Source organism: Electrophorus electricus, chromosome 9 (assembly GCF_041902795.1).
Source record: "Electrophorus electricus isolate QZ-2024a chromosome 9, ASM4190279v1, whole genome shotgun sequence".
Classification (NCBI taxonomy): Eukaryota; Metazoa; Chordata; class Actinopteri; order Gymnotiformes; family Gymnotidae; genus Electrophorus; species Electrophorus electricus.
The window spans coordinates 6,676,885-6,698,017 of NC_137505.1; positions in this window are offsets into that span (position 1 = coordinate 6,676,885).

Genomic DNA, 21,133 nt, shown 5'->3' on the forward strand with positions numbered 1-21,133 from the left:
TCGCTCTCCTAAATCGGAGTGTAAACTGTGCCTATGACCCTGATGATGGCTGGAAGCTTGAATTTGTATGTAAAAATAGTGCAGTCCAGATGAGACCACTGAGGTTATCTAGTGCATAATAAGGCAAGCACAAGAAGAAACTTCTCCCTGGTTAGCTCTGTCTGCTGTCTGGGACTTGGAAAACACACAGATGAGTATAAGATAACTTTGCAGTTTGTGCTAGTATGCTCAACATCGCCCCCCGAAGGTCGTAGCTTCATGACCGGACCTGAAAACCCACCATCTTGTTCAGGTTATAACATGAAAACAATACACACACCTTTAAACAATTGCAGTAGGATACATAAAGAAAACTTTATTTCTTTGGCTGAAAGGTCTCTAAATTCTGAATCAAAGATAACACTTCAGAATGGTGTCAAAATAGATTTGTATTATTTGTATTAATTTTACAGGGTATTAATTTAGCTGAAGTCCAGGTCTACACAGCATGAAGAGTAAAGACAGTGCTCAGGTCTTTTACCTATCACCACAACTGGATCCGTGCAGTGTTTGAAAACATCCAAGCGGAGAATTCATGGGGTCTGCAAGATCTACACGTTGTTGTGCCAAAGAGCACGAAGGGTGTTTTTGATTAGAAATGTTGATCTTCAAACTTTACAAGCCTAAATTGCGGGTAATGACTCAAGGGGTGTTTACATTCTATGATTAAGCGTGTTTGCCACTTGCATAAACGTAGAAAATGCACATGGGATATATAAAAACACGGTGGATGGATCAAGGTCAGTATCTCAAATCAAGCTGTCCACATCAATATTCAGTCTCCTGCACAAAGGGGTAGTTTCAACAGTTTAGCTTGAATGCATTGCTACACCCAGTCGCATTTGATTCATTTACTGTAGTGCACGTTCTCTGATAACGGCTCTACTGGGAATGGTTTATATGTCATCGTTAATTAATTCCGCAGTTTCATGTAAGATATTGTAGTGCAGCAATGCACATATTTCAAGATCTGATGTTGTTGCTTCACCCATGGACGTTGGACTGTGGGCCAGGTAGAGAAATGGACTCCCAGAATCCTGTGCGTCTTTCTGCAGACCTTGTTCAGATTTATTGTTTAAAATGTTATTGCTATCGTTCTTGTTATTTGGATTGTGTGAATGTCTTGCTGGTAACCCCATTTTCCCAGTTCAACTAGCATTTTAGAAGCATGTTCCGTTCCTCCTGTGTGTGTGTGTGTGTGTGTGTGTGTGTGTGTGTGTGTGTGTGTGTGTGTGTGTGTGTGCGCGTGTGCATGTGTGTGCATGTGTGCACGCCTGCGTTTTGCTTCTCCAACCCTTATTGTCCCTGCTATGTTCAGATTCCTTGAATAAAAGAGTTTTCTTTAATAGAACCAACCTTATAATACTATTACCAGTTTCTGAAGTCAAATTGTTATTTTCAATATTTTGCAAGATACATGGAAGAGACTGACAGGAGATTACCTGCAACATAGCATTAAAATTTTGGGACACTTTCAAGATGTTATTTTCCCTTTTACAAAAATTTTGGATACTTTCTTTGGCCTGTTTAAATTAGATGTGGAGGGGTAACTCACCCGATAGGGTACTGGATTAGTAATCAGAGTCCTGCCAAGTTGGCACTGATGGACGCCTGAGCAAGACCCTTAACCCTCAATTGTTCAAGTTGTGTTTAGTAAAAATTGTAAGTTGCCTTGAATAAAAGCATCTTTTAAATGTACTGAAATCTATTTAGCAGTATGTGCAATTTATAAAACAGGTCTGACAATCGGCAACTTTGATATGTATATTTTCAAAGCAAATAATCAAGTTACAAGGGTGGGGGTGTGTCTTCTCTTTTAGGTTCCACCCACAGAAAAGTCAGCATGTAAATAGCCTCCCGTTAAGCACACACAGGTGCGAGCAATTATAATTACCCACTACTTCCCCCAGGCCATCTCGGAAATTTAAAAAGAAAGTTAGTAAACATGACAAAACCACAAAAATGACTCCTTTTCCCCAAAACTGAATCACCGACCTCCATTGTCCAGTCTGGGATTCGCGTAACATCATGGCACGGCCACCTTTCTGACTACTGCTGCTTTAGAGCCGACGCACAGAGATCCTTAAGGAACTGAAATTAGGGCTGTTTTGTGATGGGAAAATCAGTAATATTGTCTGATGACTTTTCTTTAATCCTTTCATCTACTCCTAGATGTGTTTCCATGTGAAAGAAACTGAGGGAAGTTTTCAGGATTTGATATGGTCATGGGTCTGTAACGTTTGTTCCATAGGACTCATTAGGTCTGGTGATGTGTCTAAAAACATATAATGTGTTTGTTTTTTACAGTAATATGTAAATGTGAGCACAGTTCCCTCCCGATGCAGCTATATTCCAAGATAATGATCTCATAATGGGACACACTACAGGGAACATCTGCTGATATTTCATGGATAAGATGGTAAAATTAAACCCATTTCACCGTGTCCCTGATCACCAGATCTAAATATCACTGAATCTTACAGAATCTCACTGCAGTATCTCTACACATGGTAGTTTATAGAACCTCACTACAGTATCACACTACACCTGGTAGTTTACAGAATCTCACTACACAGAGATTGTTCAAGAATTGAATTTGTTATAAAGCCAAATATGCCCCTGCACCTCTGTTAGTTGATTAACAGTTTATTAATTTATTCATTTTTTGATTAATGCATCGTTTGGATCCTTTTCCTGCACCCTGTCTATGTGCAGTCCAAACATGCACACATTTATATAGCGTAACGCTACTCACTGGAGTCAGACGGTTTTATTATAAAAGGGATTTTCCAAAGCTGGAGTCAAAAACAGGCTAGAGTCAGAAGCCAGAGTGAGCAGGTACAATACATGGCGAAGAGACAAAGTCGTAGTCAAGAAAACAGTCCGAGATAAACCACCCAACCCAGAAAGAGACATAGCAAAAATTGATAACCAGGGAACAGGCTAGACCGTAACCACAACAATAGACAGAAAGAATGATCAGTGCACATGGGAATATCGCTACCTTCACAAAGGATAAGAACAAAAATGCAGGTATAAAGAGAAGGAGGAAATAAACAACAGGTGAAAGAGTTTAATAATCTGGGGAGGTAGATGGAACGAGATTAGAAGGACTAGTAGGAGTGACAGAAGATGGTATCTGGGAGTTATAGTCTGGGTCAGGGGGCGTGATACACAGAGTGAGGATCACAGAATCTGAATTGTGTGTGAAATTACAGCACTGGTCTGCATTTGGTTTAAATTACCAAAGATTGGAAGGGCTGTCTTTGTTTGAAAATGTTTTAAAAAGTGTCAACTTGTTTCATGAATAAACTGGCCAGTCCACTGCAGTGACGGGGACAGAGGAAACCGTTGCACCTGAAAACAAAATGCATAGATACAAGAAAGTGAACAAACGGAAAATGAAACATTTAGATCATTCTAAAAAACTTCAAATACAATAGGCCATGCGCTGCTCCTTATACTGAGAGAAGCTACATGTGCTTAAACTCCAGGGCAACTGCAATTTAGGATCTAAATTTAATCTTTCACAGATGAGGATTCATTGATTATTTTTTTTTAAACTGAAAAAAAAGCTGATTTGCTGATTTGTAGAATACCCACTGTTCTGCAGATATGGCCTCAGACTACTTTAAAAGCTCTGTTCTGGTCTTTATAATGTCCCATTTGACCAAAGAAAAGGGAAAAAACCGCTTGTAACAGAGTCCTGTTGACTAAGCAGTTTTGTTTCCATAGGTATCAAAATTCAAATGCTTGAACTGGTTATTGATCCTTTCAGCGAAAAGTGAACCCGCACGGCCATCGAATAACATGAGGAAGGGAAAGATTAAAGTTAATGTAAAAATGACAGAAAGCACTTTATGATGCTCTCAGGCAAGAAAGGTGAACCCTCATACATCAGGAACCTATCTGTGCACTGTAAAAGAATGCCTTTCATGTGTGGGTTGTAATGTACTGTTTCTGAGGAAACGCCGTTAGCAAACATTCATTGCAAACAGAAGATGCCAATGCACTTACTGTAAACTCTACAATGTCTAAAAATGTTAATGAAAAGCATTCTCTCAGATCCAAGGCAGAAGAATAACTGTGTTCCGATATTCAAGGCACCCATAATGGTTTGGAGTGATCCTCTTAAATTATACAGCGTGGGATGCTTTTCTGACTGCCACAGTAGACATTTACACCATGATTGTATTTCTCTGCATAAAAGCTGTTCACCCATGAGCCATTTATAGGGAGATCAAAGTTATGCTGCCATGTAACTGAAGTCTATGCTGCAGGCTAGGAATGTGGCAGGAATGTTCCAGGAATGTGGCAGGAATGTTCCAGGAATGTGCCATGAATGTGCCAGGAATGTGCTGTAACATCTCTTTAGATTCAGGACCATGATTTCTGGTGGGAGCTCAGAAAATGCATCATACTATGTTTGCCATATTGATCATGTCCTCACATACAGGGTACTTGGTGTATGTAAAATGTACAGGCTTCTTCTTTATTCAGTGCATTCTTCTTTAGAGATAATTGTTGTTGTCTTTTTTACCCTTGGCATAATTATATTCCAGTATTCACTGTGTCACTTGAAACGTCAGAGGAAGAAATGCAAATAAATGCAGCACTGAGAAGATTATGCGTCAAGGGTTTTTGTCTTGAGACCCCAGAGCTGTTATGCTTCATTATGAGATTTTGTTTTAGCCCTAAGCTCATGGTTTAATGTAGCCAGCAGCCACTCCCAGCCAGGTGAGAAGATCTTGGACATTACCCAGCAAGGTGAGAAGATCCTGGATATTATCCAGCCAGGTGAGAAGATCCTGGACATTACCTAGCAAGGTGAGAAGATCCTGGATATTATCCAGCCAGGTGAGAAGATCCTGGATATTACCCAGGCAGTGAGAATATCCTGTATATTACCCAGCCAGTGAGAAGATCCTGGATATTATCCAGCCAGGTGAGAAGATCCTGGACATTACCTAGCAAGGTGAGAAGATCCTGGATATTATCCAGCCAGGTGAGAAGATTCTGTATATTACCCAGCCAATGAGAAGATCCTGGATATTATCCAGCCAGGTGAGAAGATCCTGGATATTACCCAGCCAGGTGAGAAGATCCTGCATATTACCCAGTCAGTGAGATGATCCTGGATATTATCTAACAAGGTGAGAAGATCCTGTATATTACCCAGCCAGTGAGAAGATCCTGGATATTATCCAGCCAGGTGAGAAGATCCTGCATTTTACCTAGCAAGGTGAGAAGATCCGGTATATTACCCAGCCAGTAAGAAGATCCTGAATATTATCCAGCCAGCTGAGAAGATCCTAGATATTACCCAGCCAGGTGAGAAGATCCTGTATGTTACCCAGCCAATGAGAAGATCCTGGATATTATCCAGCCAGTGAGAAGATCCTGGATATTATCCAGCCAGGTGAGAAGATCCTGGATATTACCTAGCAAGGTGAGAAGGTCCTGTATATTACCCAGCCAGTAAGAAGATCCTGGATATTATCCAGCCAGCTGAGAAGATCCTGGATATTACCCAGCCAGGTGAGAAGATCCTGGATGTTACCCAGCCAATGAGAAGATCCTGGATATTATCCAGCCAGTGAGAAGATCCTGGATATTACCTAGCAAAGTGAGAAGATCCTGTATATTACCCAGCCAGTGAGAAGATCCTGGATATTATCCAGCCAGGTGAGAAGATTCTGTATATTACCCAGCCAAGTGAGAAGATCCTGGATATTATCCAGCCAGGTGAGAAGATCCTGGATATTACCCAGCCAGGTGAGAAGATCCTGGATAATACCCAGCCAGGTGAGAAGATCCTGGATATTACCCAACCAGGTGAGAAGATCCTGGATAATTCCCAGCCATTTCTATCTACTAGTCCTTTCACATCATTGTGTACTTAACTCAAACAAAGGAAATGTACGCAGGAGAGAAATGATTGCTACATGCTGAACTTTCTGCCTGAAATACTGGCATTCTGTGTGTTCTATGCTTGGCCTTTCGATCATTACACACTGATGCTGGGAGCAAGAATGTAGTGTTTACCTTTAGTGTATAAATGAGGATATCTGGTCAGTCCGTCACTGATGGAAAAGCTCGATCTTTCCCTGGGGCTTTTCTGCAAATGGGAATTGGTGATTGTGTACAATTTACCATTGTACACATTTAGCGATGTAAATCTTTAAAATGTGGTGTATTTTGCAGGCATGAAAGAAGCTGGGGCAAGAGAAGCTGCAGCATGGTAGGCTTTGGAGTCAAACTGTCATCCTGCCATCTGGTGTCATACTGTCATCCTCTCATCTGGTGTCATACTGTCATCCTGCCATCTGGAGTCATGCTGTCATCCTGCCATCTGGTGTCATACTGTCATCCTCTCATCTGGTGTCATACTGTCATCCTGCCATCTGGAGTCATGCTGTCATCCTCTCATCTGGTGTCATACTGTCATCCTGTCATTTGGTGTCATGCTGTCATCTTGTGATTTGTAATTTTTCATTACCCCCCACAATTCACTCCTACCCCCTAAAAGCTGACGTGAAATATTCTCACATGCTTAATCTCATAAGGGTCACTAAGATGTTTGAAGGACATCCACAAGCAATTTGATTACATTCCGGGCTCAGACCACTCATTTCATGTAAAAGATTGATACTTTTTCTTTTTTGTGGTTTTCTTTCCCCAAGTCTGTGAAGTTTAGCATTGAGAGGCTAGAAATATTCTATGAGAATCTGCCGATAACTCGATGGGCAACATACATTATGTTAGTAGACTTCGCACAACACAGGAGGGTTTAATATATTCATTCAATTAGACTTTTAGATTTTGGTCTTTTACAATATTATTTTGTGCACATCTCCTCAATCTGAAAGGAATACATTTAGACTATATGTAAATTTTGTCAAAGTTTGTCATAACTTGGGTTATTTTGCATTTCAGCGTAATATACCCACTAAACCCTTTGAAGGGTTATTGAAGTAATTGCTCACTCAGTTGATTTTTATTCAATGACAGTCAGGTAAAACAGGACCAGTGTACCATCACCCTGATTAACCCTGAGCCAATGGCATTTCTGTTGGTTCTTCACGTTCATCTGGCTCTTCAAAGCCATGTCTATCCTACTTCACAAGAAGCTTTTTATTGGTCTGTGAAGGCCCTCCATGAAAAAGTACAATCATCAAGGAAAAACAGATGCATGTCTGTCATCATCATCATCATCATCATCATCATTATTCTGGAACTAAACTCACTTCTCCTGTCATGATTGGCCACCCTCCTCCAAGTGTCCCTGTCTCTATGGTTACCCTGTCTTATGTCTTTGTTTCGCTTTACTTCCTTGTTGTGGTTTCGTTCCTTGGCTTCGTGTTCTCCGCCCCTCGTTAGTTGCACCTGTGTCTTGTTTGGTGCTCATTAGTGCAGGTATTTAATCCCTGTGTTTGTGCAGTCTTGTTGCTGGCTATTGTTAGTCCAAGCCTCTGTGTGTAATATTATCGCCCTTGTTTACAATTCCAAGTCGTTCAAGTTTCCTAGCCTTTTGTTTTGGTTAGCTTCCTTTCTGTCATCATGTGTTTTGTTTCCCTTTGGTTGGCTCTATTCCCGGCCTCTACGTGTCGGCTCTATGACCCTGGACTGTTTAAGATTCTGGATTTGCCTGTAATAAAACTCGCTCTTCTCATCATATGCGTCCGCCTCCCAAGCGCTCAACGTTATATCTCCCCTATGATGGGCAAAACATGCGCAGAGATCCAACTAGATGTGCAGCAAAGTCAGCGACAACAGCTCTGTTCATTTGGCACTGCGAGTCATTCTGAGATGTTATGCAGTTCAAAGATTCACTTTTCTCAATAAGGCAGGTCACAGCTCTACAGCAGCTGAAACCGCTGATCCTGAAACAGTCTGTGCCATGAACAGACACCCACCGAATGGCTGAGACCTGCCTGTTTGTTACCTTTCAGTTCATCTGCATTATTAAATGCCAGGAAAATCCAGAAGAGGTGAAATGATCTGTCACGTATGTCTTAAAGGTGGCACGAGACCAAGCAATAGTCAACGTGAGGAGTGAAGTAGATTGTTGGATAATTTTCTAAAAGTCAGACACTCTGACGAATGTGGCAACATTTACTATCCCTTCCTGTTCCTCTCAGCACTACTGACTTCCTGTTTGTTGCCATTGCGTGATATTATCAATAACTTCCTACGTGCTGTAGGCAAGGATGCCTTATGAAAAAAAAACAAACAAAAAAATCTAAACACTGGCCAATATTTGTTCTGTCAGATGTGCTACAGGTTGTATCGTCCTCTTCAGCATGAGCAGGGTTAGACAGACTAAAGACGAGTCTCAGGAAACATGAGGAAAAATAAAGCAATCCCACGGCGCTTCAAGCCATACCTGATCTATGAGAACACAATCTGGCACCGTGTGCTCTGTATTCCGAGAAACCAAAGCCACTCATAAATCAATCCTTCCCCAAAGACCTTCCCAAAGATGGGAAATGAATTACAGGAACGAAACCCTACTGGACTAGTAAGTGTGTTCAAACACTGGCCAAACACTTCTGAATGGAATTCAATAATGATTCTGTATAATGGTGTATATTATTCATGACGAACTCTGAGTATTTTTATTTTGAGCAAAGTACTTGATCTGAATGAAAAGATTTTTTTTACTGACTATTGGATTACTGACTATTGGATTAAAGTTTTATTACATATAATTGAATATAAATATGACCACACATTGGTTTATTAAACAGTAGGAAATTTCTGTAAAGGATCAGTCCATTTGACTTACTTATCATATGAATAATACACTCCATTTTCAAAGAAACAGCAACCTCAGAGGCAGAAATGGCATTTGACCCTGTGAGATGTAAATAAACTCTGCCTAGAATGAGTGCGGGTTTGTGTATGCTGGAATAGAAATGCTCCTTACAATATCTCACCAACCCTCTATTTCAAAAGACTATTAGAAGTGAAATATCAAGTGTTAAAAAAAAAAACTGAAATAATTCCTTAAAAAAAACTGATTAAAAATTCTGATTAAAAGCTGATCTTAAAATCTAGTTCTTAAATAAATCACATTAGGATTCTGGTAGTATTAAACCCACAGTGTTAAACCAAAGGATGACCATCATCAATATTTAAATATATGCAGACGAGATGTGCAATATTTAGTATTGTGGCATGTTAGAATAATCGAGCCATTTGATTATTTTGTGTGAAATGTGAAGGATTTGAATATAAATGGTAAGGCCTATCTTTATCTGGTCTGTTTGCTCAATGAGATCAGCACACACTGGTACTGAAATCAAACATGAATCAAGAAAACATGTGATGCATGTCTGCTAGTGGGCTGCTACAATGAACAGCAGACTGACTTGGTTTTTTAATCATCGTCAGGTTGTTTGCTGTCATCGTCATCGTCATCGTCACCACTCTGGAACTAAACTCGGTACCGCTGTGATGGACAAAACATGGACAGATATCCAGCCAGGAAGAAATGACCACCAAATGTTTGCTCGAAATGAAACTATGAAGCTTGGAGTGCATTACGTTTGGACCATTTAACATTTTATCTGTTGAAGGGTGTTTCCTTGGCTTGGTGAAATCCTCTTGCAGAAAAAAATAAATCTGCAATAACTGCTGTCAACTGATTCATGTAAATTCACTGATTTTTGAATAAGCATGCATGTTGGGAAATGCTGAAAGAACAGGTAAACATTGTAAACATAAAAACACATGGAGAGAGAGAGAGAGAGAGAGAGAGAGAGAGAAAGAGAGAGAGCACAGCAATCACATTATTACCTCAATGACCAAATCTAATAAGAGACACAACAACCCAATCCAATAAGATCCGTACATAATTCAAGTCGAACAGAACATGCGTGGATTGAATTTGCAATCGCACACTTTATCAGCCGAGCCTTGTGCATCGCCTCAAAACACCTGGTAAAGGACCGAGGACCTCTCAGCCCCAAATGAACAGAACGAATGAGGCTGTCCATGGAAGAGTGACATCATGAAAGGTCACCTGTCAGTCATGGAAAGAGGGATGAAAGGGGACCCCTGAATAATGAGAGTCCCCCTTATCCTGCCTCCGAACAGCGCATCCTAAATGAGGAAAACATCAGGTTTGTTCCACTGTCTGGGACACTGTCATGTAGAGAGCATCGTCATGAATCTCAATCAGTCTATGTCAGTCACTAACGATTTAACTTTGTGTCAGATTAGATGGCTTTAATAACTTTGTTTATTAGATGTACGTAATGGTTTAAAGTGGGGGGGGGGGGTTGAAACAATGTAAAGGGTCATTCCGACACTACAGGACTGAGTTTTCTGGGACACCATCATTGGAGTTCACTGTTCTTCAATGAGTACAAACCACTCATATTCTGGGGTCACAAAGCCATCATACTGCCTCTACCTGCTTTTATTTTTCATTTTTAATTTTACATTTTTTAATTGCTGGTATACAATATTTTCTTTTCACCAAACATTAGCTAAAACCAAAAATGTTTGTCTCTCTGTCCATAGGGAGCTGTTTCAAGAGTAAAATGCAGCACCCAACTGGTCTTTAGTCAACCTGAGACTCACTCTTCTTGGCTACTGATTCTTAGCTCTGTAGATTCATCCAAGTCCTTCACTCTGGACTTTGGGCATTCGCTGTCAGGTGTTTGTAGGACATGAAGGAGCCCTTAGACATGTACCTGATCAAATGAATGTACTGTACACTGATGTTCTTAGTGCGCCTCCTTTTGCCAAACATGGAAAGACGGTGGAACATGGTTTGATGCGCATGGATACCAGAACACAGTAAACAGCTATTAAATGTTTTTTATTCCCTCTTTGAACAGATTTTCAATTAAATGGGCAAAATAAGGCAAGTAGACTTTTCTAAACTCCACATGAGTTTAATGAACAACAGTGTACAGAACAGGAAGAAAGAGGAAGTCGCAGCTGTTGAGCATATTGGAGTCATGGATGAATTTGTGAACCATTTCCGGCATACTGGGACTGGAGCTTTAATTATTGGATTTGATTGTCATGGTAATTTTGGGAGCTCTGCTATAAGGAAGGCTTAGGAGAGGAGTTTCCTCTTTATAAAGGACATGCGTTACCTGCTACATTCCAGACATAAACATAATATTAATTAAAACATAATTGATATTATCTCCTTATACTTTAGATCTACATTTAAACCACCAATGTATTAAAACACTTTCTGGTTTCTCCAGTCTTTTTCCCATCTATGGTGTCTGTCTCTGTTTAATCTCTGTCTAGTCTGTGTCTAGTCTGTGTCTAGTCTCTGTCTACTCTCTGTGTAGACTCTGTCTAATCTCTGTCTAGTCTGGGTCTAGTCTGTGTCTAGTCTCTGTCTACTCTCTGTGTAGACTCTGTCTAATCTCTGTCTAGTCTGTGTCTAGTCTCTCTGTAGACTCTGTCTAATCTCTGTCTAGTCTGTGTCTAGTCTCTGTGTAGACTCTGTCTAATCTCTGTCTAGTCTGGGTCTAGTCTGTGTCTAGTCTCTGTCTACTCCCTGTCTAATCTCTGTCTAGTCTGTGTCTAGTCTCTGTGTAGACTCTGTCTAATCTCTGTCTAGTCTGGGTCTAGTCTGTGTCTAGTCTGTGTCTAGTCTCTGTCTACTCTCTGTGTAGACCCTGTCTAATCTCTGTCTAGTCTGTGTCTAGTCTCTGTGTAGACTCTGTCTAATCTCTGTCTAGTCTGTGTCTAGTCTCTGTCTAGTATCCACATGCGACTTGTTTTTGTTTTGTTTCCTTTCTCCGCCCATTTGCCCTGCCCCTCACCTGGGAATGATTAATTATCCCCACCCCTAATAAATCTGTTCCTTGCTTCTCTTACCTGTGAGTACTCCCGTGTTTTCCTTGGTCTTGGGCCAGTGTTGTGTCTTTTCTATGCGCTCCTTCCTTAGCTCCATCTTTATGGTTTGCTTGTTCGTGCCGTGTGCAGTCTTAGTGTTAGGCTCTTTGTATGTCTGCTCGGTTCTGTCCTCATGCTCAGTTGCTTGTGTTCTGGTGTTTAAATTCTAGCCTTGTTCTTTTGTTTTACCTTCCTGTTGGGTCAGTACCTTGTCCTACTTCTCCAATCTCAGTTTGTGGATTTAAATAAAGGAACCTCTTGTGTGTATCTTGTGTCCAGCTGTTACCAGATGTTGCACTGGTCTGTGACTTGTACCTGAATAGCCAGTCTTGGAAATCACGGGTCCAAAATTTGTACACTTTGGTTTATGGTAGTGATTGCTGCATAGTGTTTAGAATATCTGCATATTTAGAGAAAAAGAGTTTCGTTTGTATCTTACATTTAAATTCCTTTTTCCCCTTTTTGCTAAACTGCTCAAAAGCACAGCAGTATCCAGATTAGCACTGATAAAAAGGAGAGAAGTGCAAAAATGCATTAGGTACACACATGACTTTATTCACATTCACCTCAAATTTCAATGAGCAAGCTTCAGGGTGGGCAGTAATACCAGAGGCTATTTTGCATGAATTAGTAGTACAACCTTTAGAATAAGATTAAAAATGAGAAGATACCAGTCAGCCTCATGATAAATGGAGAGTGGATGTCAGTGGCTGTCCACCTCTCTCCCACTGTCCAATAAAAACACGTTTACACTTTTAGACACAACGCTTTTGTCTGCCAATAGCAGTGTGCACTTTCCACACTTCAGAAGCGTGTGAGATTCCTTAGGCTAATGTCCTGCCATGTTTACAGTGATTCTAAAATAATTCATGGATATTTGAGTCTCCAATTGCATATTTAGCAAAGTTTCTTGAGGCTTGAATTACATACCTTTGTAACAACAGAAAATATTTGCCATTTAAATATTTTAAGTCATAGATATATAATATTTATGAAACTGCGATGATGAACAAGGGTTTACATGATGGCTTGATCATTTCATTGCTGCTATAGGGCACAGTTTTCATGCCATTATGATAATTTATGTAAATAGCAGAACCTGAACCTTGATAATCACTTATGAGTGCTCATTTGAATTCCAACACAGAACAGCCTCACATCATCTATAATGCAAATTGGCATCATATGCATAGTTACAGGTCATGTGTAATGTGCCACCACGACCTATTAAACAAGGGTTACCACTCAATTTAATGTTATGACTGATATTATTTTTTTACCCCAGCAATAAATCTCTTGTCATCTAAACCAGCTGCCATGAAACCGTTGGAGTGCAAAATGGCTTTGTTCAGAATAACAAGTACTCCAATGACACATTAGTCCACGCTCTGGAAATCATGCGTTTTATACGGACCCCCATTTCTAAGGTTAAGCACATCCTTACTGAGGTTCTTCCCTTTCCAGTAACTGGATACTCAGGACTATCCAGTTCAGCTTTATATAGAAATATAGAAATCCCATGAATCCTCCCCATTCTGTAAGCAGTCCTGAGCTGAAACATTCAGTCTCTCTATCTTCCTTTTTTTTGCCTTTTTCATTTTCTTTCACTCTCAAAATGTCACACAGGCTGTGAAACACGGCGAGACACCTGGGAGTATTACCACATAAATCAATAAATAAGCAAATGCACACGGTCTTTCGGCTTCTTTGAGTTTTCACGCCCATTTTGCCTCAAGTCTACACAGTCACATGCTCATCAGTTTGAAAGCAACCAGGGTATTCGTACGAGGGCTAGTGCTCATAAAAGCACCGAGAGTTGATGTTCACTCGTAACTACCTCTAAACTCAGAGGGACACAAATTTCACTTGACTTTTAATCTTTGCTTGTGTGCATACAAAATTGGCTGTATTATGTTTGTTGATTTAGGCCCAGCTGGTTCAGTTGATATGGCAGGTTTTGAACTGTATTCAATTTACTTAATGAACCTGATAAACACTCAGCACTCAGTTGTTGTTTTGGGAGGTCAAAAGTTAAATTAATCTACTTTGGTCACCCGTCAGTGTGTGAAACATTAAATAAATCTACTGTGGTTACCTGTCAGTGTCTGTAACATTAAATTAATCTACTCTGGTTACCCGTCAGTGTGTGTAACATTAAATTAATATACTTTGGTTAACCAACAGTGTGTGTAACAAATTAATTTACTGTGGTTACCTGTCAGTGTCTGTAACATTAAATTAATCTACTCTGGTTACCCATCAGTGTGTGTAACATTAAATTAATTTACTGAGGTTACCTGTCAGTGTCTGTTACATTAAATTAATCTACTCTGGTTACCCGTCAGTGTGTGTAACATTAAATTAATATACTTTGGTTAACCAACAGTGTGTGTAACAAATTAATTTACTGTGGTTACCTGTCAGTGTCTGTAACATTAAATTAATCTACTCTGGTTACCCGTCAGTGTGCGTAACATTAAATTAATCTACTGTGGTTACCCATCAGTGTGTGTAACATTAAAGTAGCAAAACCTTTTGACAACAGAGGGAATGAGAAAATGTTGCTAAATGAGAGCAACTGTTGGTAGATGAGGCTGCCCAAAAAGACAATAACCTAATTTCATCATATATAGTCTTGATTCATATTATTTCCTCATACATCTGCACTAGAGAATAACCTGACAGTTATATTGTACAGCCCTGTATTTGTATAATGACAATAAAGTTGTCTGGAGATCGGGATACTGGACAGTTTAACTTCACGCAGTGGCTCCCGTGACGTGTGTGTCAGATAAAAGCATCAACCCACAGGTAAATGAACACAGTACCCATAGTACAGGTGGTGGTAGCCAGACAGTCCAACATCCAGCAGTCAACATGAATATTTTAACAGACAACAACAGATATTAAGGCAGGTCTTTGCATCTATCCTCTCCAAACTATGTCATATTCATCAGAGCAGCTCAATGTTACTGGTTTACAAGAGTCACAGTCAATGTGTTTACCAACTGCTTACACTAAAAGGTAAAAGTTTGGTCTACACTCTAGTGTTATGAGCCATGGCACATGAAAGCCTGTTTGAATCCCCACCGCACTGTTCTGTTGACGCTCCAAACATGATTTGGTAGAACAAGCACACAAGGTATCAGAAATCCCAAGCACCGCTTTACACAGCAACTCTGGCATGCTTCCCATGTTCATGTCTACATTGTAGTTCAAGGACATTTCAAAGAAGACAGATGCCAGCCGGTCAGACAGCTAAAAGTTCAGTTACAATCGTATATACAGTATATATGCACTGTTAAGCTAGCAGTCCCTCCCTCAAAGAGCAGTATTGAAGCCCATGTCTCTCATCCATCTCTCTCAGCCCACCTCAGTGTTTATGCTGGCTCATCCATACTCACACGCAGAATAGACCCCAGGTGTGATGGGGGGGTAGCTAGCTGATGCTAACAATTTAGCAATCTCTCCATACCACAGACCCAGTTCTGTCGTTTTCCAGTATTTTCCCTGTAAAATGTGCACTCTGTCATGAGGTCAGAAGAGTAAGAACTTGTGAATACAGTCTGAGCCAACATAGGGCAGAAGCAGACAGAACAGAAATGTCACAACATATCAACAAATCAATATATCAATAAATAACCAAGCAACATAACTGGTTAGGGAGACAGCTGGGAACAGGCATATGCCAAAAGGGTGGCACAGTGTAGCTGTGAGTTTTATAAACATAGAACCAGATCCCCTAGTGACTTTGTTGTTTTTTAATGGACAAAATAGCAATAAAAAGTATTTAGCTCATTTTTTTTGTCATTAGGTTTTCCTCCAATAACAGATGGTGTATAATTTATTATTCTTTTTAAACAATAATTTATGATTCTTTCTATGAACTCTTATCCTAAACTATATAAGGTAGCAATGTTCTTTGGGTTGTTTGCCATTACCTCATAATTATAAAAGTTACAAAATTACCTCATAACTTTTTTTTATAAAACATTTATGAGGTAATTAAAAAATAAAATAAAATCTAGGCCCATTTAGTTTATTCTCAAAGCTTATTGGCTGATGCCAGGGTCTCAGGGTTAGTAAATGTATTGCTTTAATTTTAAAGGACCCAAGGCATAAAAAAATGCACCACAAGTTCAACAACAGCAAACAGTACAACAGCAAACAGAGAATTGATCCAGGCTAGATAACTGATCCAGGTAAATAGGAAGCAATGGCCATAGTGAGTCCACAAACAGCAGCCCAGAGACCCACGACTGGCTGCTTTTGGCTCACTGGGGTCATACAGGCCAGAGATGCTAAGCGCTACAGTGTGAAAGAGGCCAAGGGCGTGGCAGTGGGCGTGGTTAAGGGCGTGGCAGTGGGCGTGGTTAAGGGTGTGGCAGTGGAAGTGACCAAGGGCATGACATGGGAGTGGCCAAGGGCGTGTTGGTGGTTGGAACACATTTGGAGCTCCCTGGGCATTAATAACACCTTTATGTGAAATGAGAAAGAGGTTAATTAAGTCCTTGACGTTACTGAGGCAATAATAAAGCAAGAATAGGATACAAACAGTGTGTCCTCAAGGGTGTTGCTGTGCTCTGTAGGATACAGAATGCACATGGGATTTAAAGTAGATATTCCTGATCAGCTATTATGAACCATAGCAGGTGAGCCACGCATGTCCCCCACGCATGTCCTCCCATGAGGCCTGTGATGTACACATGAAGGGAAAAATGAATGCAAAGGTCCCCTGATTTCCAGCAATTGAATTGTATTTTAAATTCAGTATGTTCAGTATGTTCAGTGTGTACTGTATGTTCAGTATGTTCCATGTGTCCAGTATGTTCTGTATGTTCAGTGTGTTCAGTGTGTTCAGTATGTTCAGTATGTTCAGTGTGTCCGGTATCTTCCGTATGTTCAGTATGTTTCATATGTTCAATATGTTCCGTTTGTTCCTATGTTCCATATGTTCAGCGTGTTCGGTATGTTTTGTATGTTCAGTATGTTCCGTATGTTCCGTATGTTTCGTATGTTCAGTGTGTTCAGTATGTTCCGTAAATTCCAAATGTTCAGTATGTTCCGTAAATTCCATACGTTCAGTATGTACGGTATGTTCCATACATTCCGTATGTTCAGTATGTTCAGTATGTTCCTTACGTTCCGTACGTTCAGTATGTTCAGTATGTTCAGTATGTTCCTTACGTTCCGTACGTTCAGTATGTACGGTATGTTCCATACATTCCGTATGTTCAGTATGTTCAGTATGTTCCTTACGTTCCGTACGTTCAGTATGTTCAGTATGTCCAGTATTTTCAGTATTTTCTATATGTTCAGTATGATCTCTATGTTCAGTATGATCTCTATGTTCATTATGTTCCATATGTTCAGTATTTTCTATATGTTCAGTATGATCTCTATGTTCAGTATGATCTCTATGTTCATTATGTTCCATATGTTCAGTATGTTCAGTGTGTTCAGTATGTTCAGTGTGTTCAGTATATTAATGGAAGCTTGTTTGAAAAGAGCCAAATATCTGCATTTACCATATTGTTGCATGTGTGACTCCTCCTTGCAGGGACACGCTATTGCGAGCAGATTGAATTTACGGATATGGAAACCAAAACGTAAATGACTGTAGAACTGAAGGGATCTTCAGAGACTCTGCTGAGCGGAGTGGGTCTAATTGATTTCCATTTAGGAGAGCAATAAGAACTGTCAGACTTCTGAGCTTTTAACTCAGTGGTGGGAATTACGACGTGTTCCTTCTCTGCCAATAAAGATGAGAAAAAATTATGAATTAAGAGGTTAGAGTTATGATTCATTTCAGAGTTCCTTTGTTAAGAATCCTGTCATTAATGAGTTACAAATTGCATGTAATTAATTTAAAACAAAAGCAGATATTTTAGTATTTAGAGGCTATTTGTAAACAAGCAGAACATGGCGGGGGGGGGGTTATGTACTGCAAACATAGAAAACATTCTTGGTTGCTGCTGCCTTTCATTGTATACATATTTGTTTTACTTAGATAATTTCATCGGTCTTGAAATACTTGTATAATAAAAATGTATGTCGGGGCAATTGGATTTGACATTCTTGTCGGGATGAATCCAGCTGAGACTTCTGACTACTTCAGTAAATGACTTCCTCTCTCTCTCTCCTTCTCTCTCTCTCCCTCTCTCTCCCTCTCTCTCACCCTCTCTCTCTCTCTCTCTCACCCTCTCTCTCTTTCTCCCTCTCTCCCTCTCTCTCCCTCTCTCTCCCTCTCTCTCTCTCTCTCTCTCTCTCTCTCTCTCTCTCTCTCTCTCACCCTCTCTCTCTTTCTCCCTCTCTCTCTCTCTCTCACCCTCTCTCTCTTTCTCCCTCTCTCTCTCTCTCTCTCTCTCTCTCTCTCTCTCTCTCTCTCTCAGAAGACTGTTAACTAAATGCCCATATGAGGTAGCTGGAGAATAAACGCTCCTGTGGTTGCTGCAATCATACTGTTTAATGAGGTGACTTCTCCCACTGTGCCATGCACCAGAGGACTTTTCAAATGTACTAACAAGCAGCATACCACATTCAATAGCCAGTCTAAAACCCCAGGCCTCCATTTTTAAAAACAACAGAAAATGTGTACAAAGAAATATTATTAGAATTTATCTTTTTAAAGAGTAGGGTTATTTGGCAGTTGATTAAGTCAGCAGTTCCAGATTGTTCAATATAACTGTTTAACCAAATTAGTCAGGTGAAAAATGCCATCCTGCACGTCAACAGTGCCCCACCTGCAACAGCCGTCACAGCAGGGCGGAGTCTGAACACGGCTTCCTGCCTAACCCTAAACCTAACCCTAACCCTAACCCTAACCCTAACCCTAGCCCTAACCCTAACCCTAACCCTAACTCTAACCCTAACCCTAACCTAACCCTAACCCTAACCCTAACCCTAACCCTAACCCTAGCCCTAACCCTAACCCTAGCCCTAACCCTAACTCTAACCCTAACCCTAACCCTAGCCCTAACCCTAACCCTAACTCTAACCCTAACCCTAACCCTAACCCTAACCCTAACCCTAACTCTAACTCTAACTCTAACTCTAACCCTAACCCTAACCCTAACCCTAACCTCTGAGCTCTCTCCATCTGACTGTCTCTGTTTGCCGTTGCTCTGTTTGTAAGTCACTTAAGTGATTGAAGTTTCTCTGTTTGTATTCATTAAGCAGTATGCCACTGAGATGGACACTGCAGGCCAATCACGATCAGGTGCGAGAGCTGTGGAAACAGAGCGTCGTCGCCCAGCAATGCTAACATGAGGCACAGCAAGAATAACTTCTGTTTTTGACCAGCTGCCTGAGGGAAGGCAGTCTAGTAACAAACGTTTCAGCTACGACACGGCGGTGTGTTACGCTCTGTGTTACACTCTGCCCACGAGCCAGCAAGGACTCAGTGAGGACTATCTGGCCAGGGTGAGGCCTCTCTGCTTGAGCCGCTCGTCATCTCGGCTGCCCGCTTTTAAAGTGGAGTTCTCCGTCAGTGGAGTTCGCCCCGTGCATGTCCAGCTGGTTCCCCGAACCCATGAAATGGACCCAGCTCTCCACCTAAACAGAACACAGTTCTCGCCCATTTTCTATCCCAGTCTCTTTGTACTTGAGACCGGATTCTGTCGGTGTCACAGGTATTATGAATTTAAGACCTGCAGACAAGTTCTACATCGTTAGGGACTGTGCTCTCAAAATGGCAGGAAAAGCTCTTAAACGGTGTAGGGTAGCGTCCGTCCTGAAGAAACTCATTTCATCCGAGCGCAGCTATGATATGGAGAATCAGGAACTGTGGAAACTCTGGTTGGAAGTCCTGCCTCATCTCTCCATTTACCAACAACTGTACCCAGCGTCTCACGCCTCACCAGGCCAGGTGGGCTGTTTCCATCGTCAGGTTCCCGTACACCAGCTTGTACCATCTCAGGTCCTGCATCCTCAAGCTGGAGCTTTGGGAGTGAGAGCCTACCATCTGGGCAGGTCAACCAGGTGACCTAACGCCTACAGTTCCCCTCTCGCCCTCTGACCTTTGACCCAATGCTCAAAGCAGACGTCCACCAGCGCCGGACAGCTGCGCCAATCCCCATTCACCCTGACCTGCTTTAAGACGCCTCTCACGTATGCATTTCAACTATAGAATCAGTCAGTGAATGAAAATGTCTGCAGGTTTATGAACAAACTGCTTCCTAGTTACAGTAAGATAAATTCAGCGATCATGTTACTCCGGACACATCCATTCACCAGTAGGTCCTTGCATCCTTCACATAACTTAAAGTATTAAAGTAATACTTTTAGCAAAGCCAGAAACATTACAACATTCATCGTCTCTACTGTCAGCAAATGACGCAGATATAGGCAACTTGAGAACGAACACTGCAGATAAATATCACTCACCGCTTGCTCGTTAATGTTGAAATGAAACTAGCATTAGATAGATGGCTAAGAACACAACACATTCACATAAGTAAACAACATAATAGTCGAGATAAATACCAGCGTTTATAAAAATACAAAAGCATTCATGCCACAGTACATCCTTGCACCTCTTCTTTCAACTTATCAGAATAGTATTTCAAGCAAGGACACACACCCACGTGAAACACTTTAGCTGCCTCTTAGCTTTCTCCACAGCTCTTCCATAATGACCTTGAGATGGGACAGTTTGCAAACAAACACAGCGGATGCGTGCAGATCACCAAACATCCCTGGTCACATTGAAATGTGTTTCGCCTGTGTCCTCGTCCAACTCTGGGACCCTGAGCGAGTAGAAAAGCCTCTTCTAGGCCTTCTAGAAAAAAACATAACAAACATGAAGACAGACAGTCAGACAGACGTGTGTTTTTGTCTTTATTCGATACAGGTGGATTTGGCAATCTCACTATATGCCATGCAGTCTTAAACAAAAGGAATATCAGTGAGGTTGATACCATTTGAAGGTGTTTAGGTGAAACATACACTAGAACTCTACGCTAAACAGGCAATCACTGACCTCATGGTTAACCAGAAGGTTGGTGGTTCGTAGTCACACAGGGATTTGATTTCTTATGCGTTGCCGCTCACCTGGCAGAGCAGATGCTAGCAAGACCGAGCTCATGGGCCCTATCCCGAAGGAGCACACATACCGTCATATTAATAAGGATGTAATTTGCACTTGACACCAGTGCTTGCAGAACGCTATAAAATGCAAACTCATATGAGACATCTGTTACGGATTTGCTAGACTTTTTTC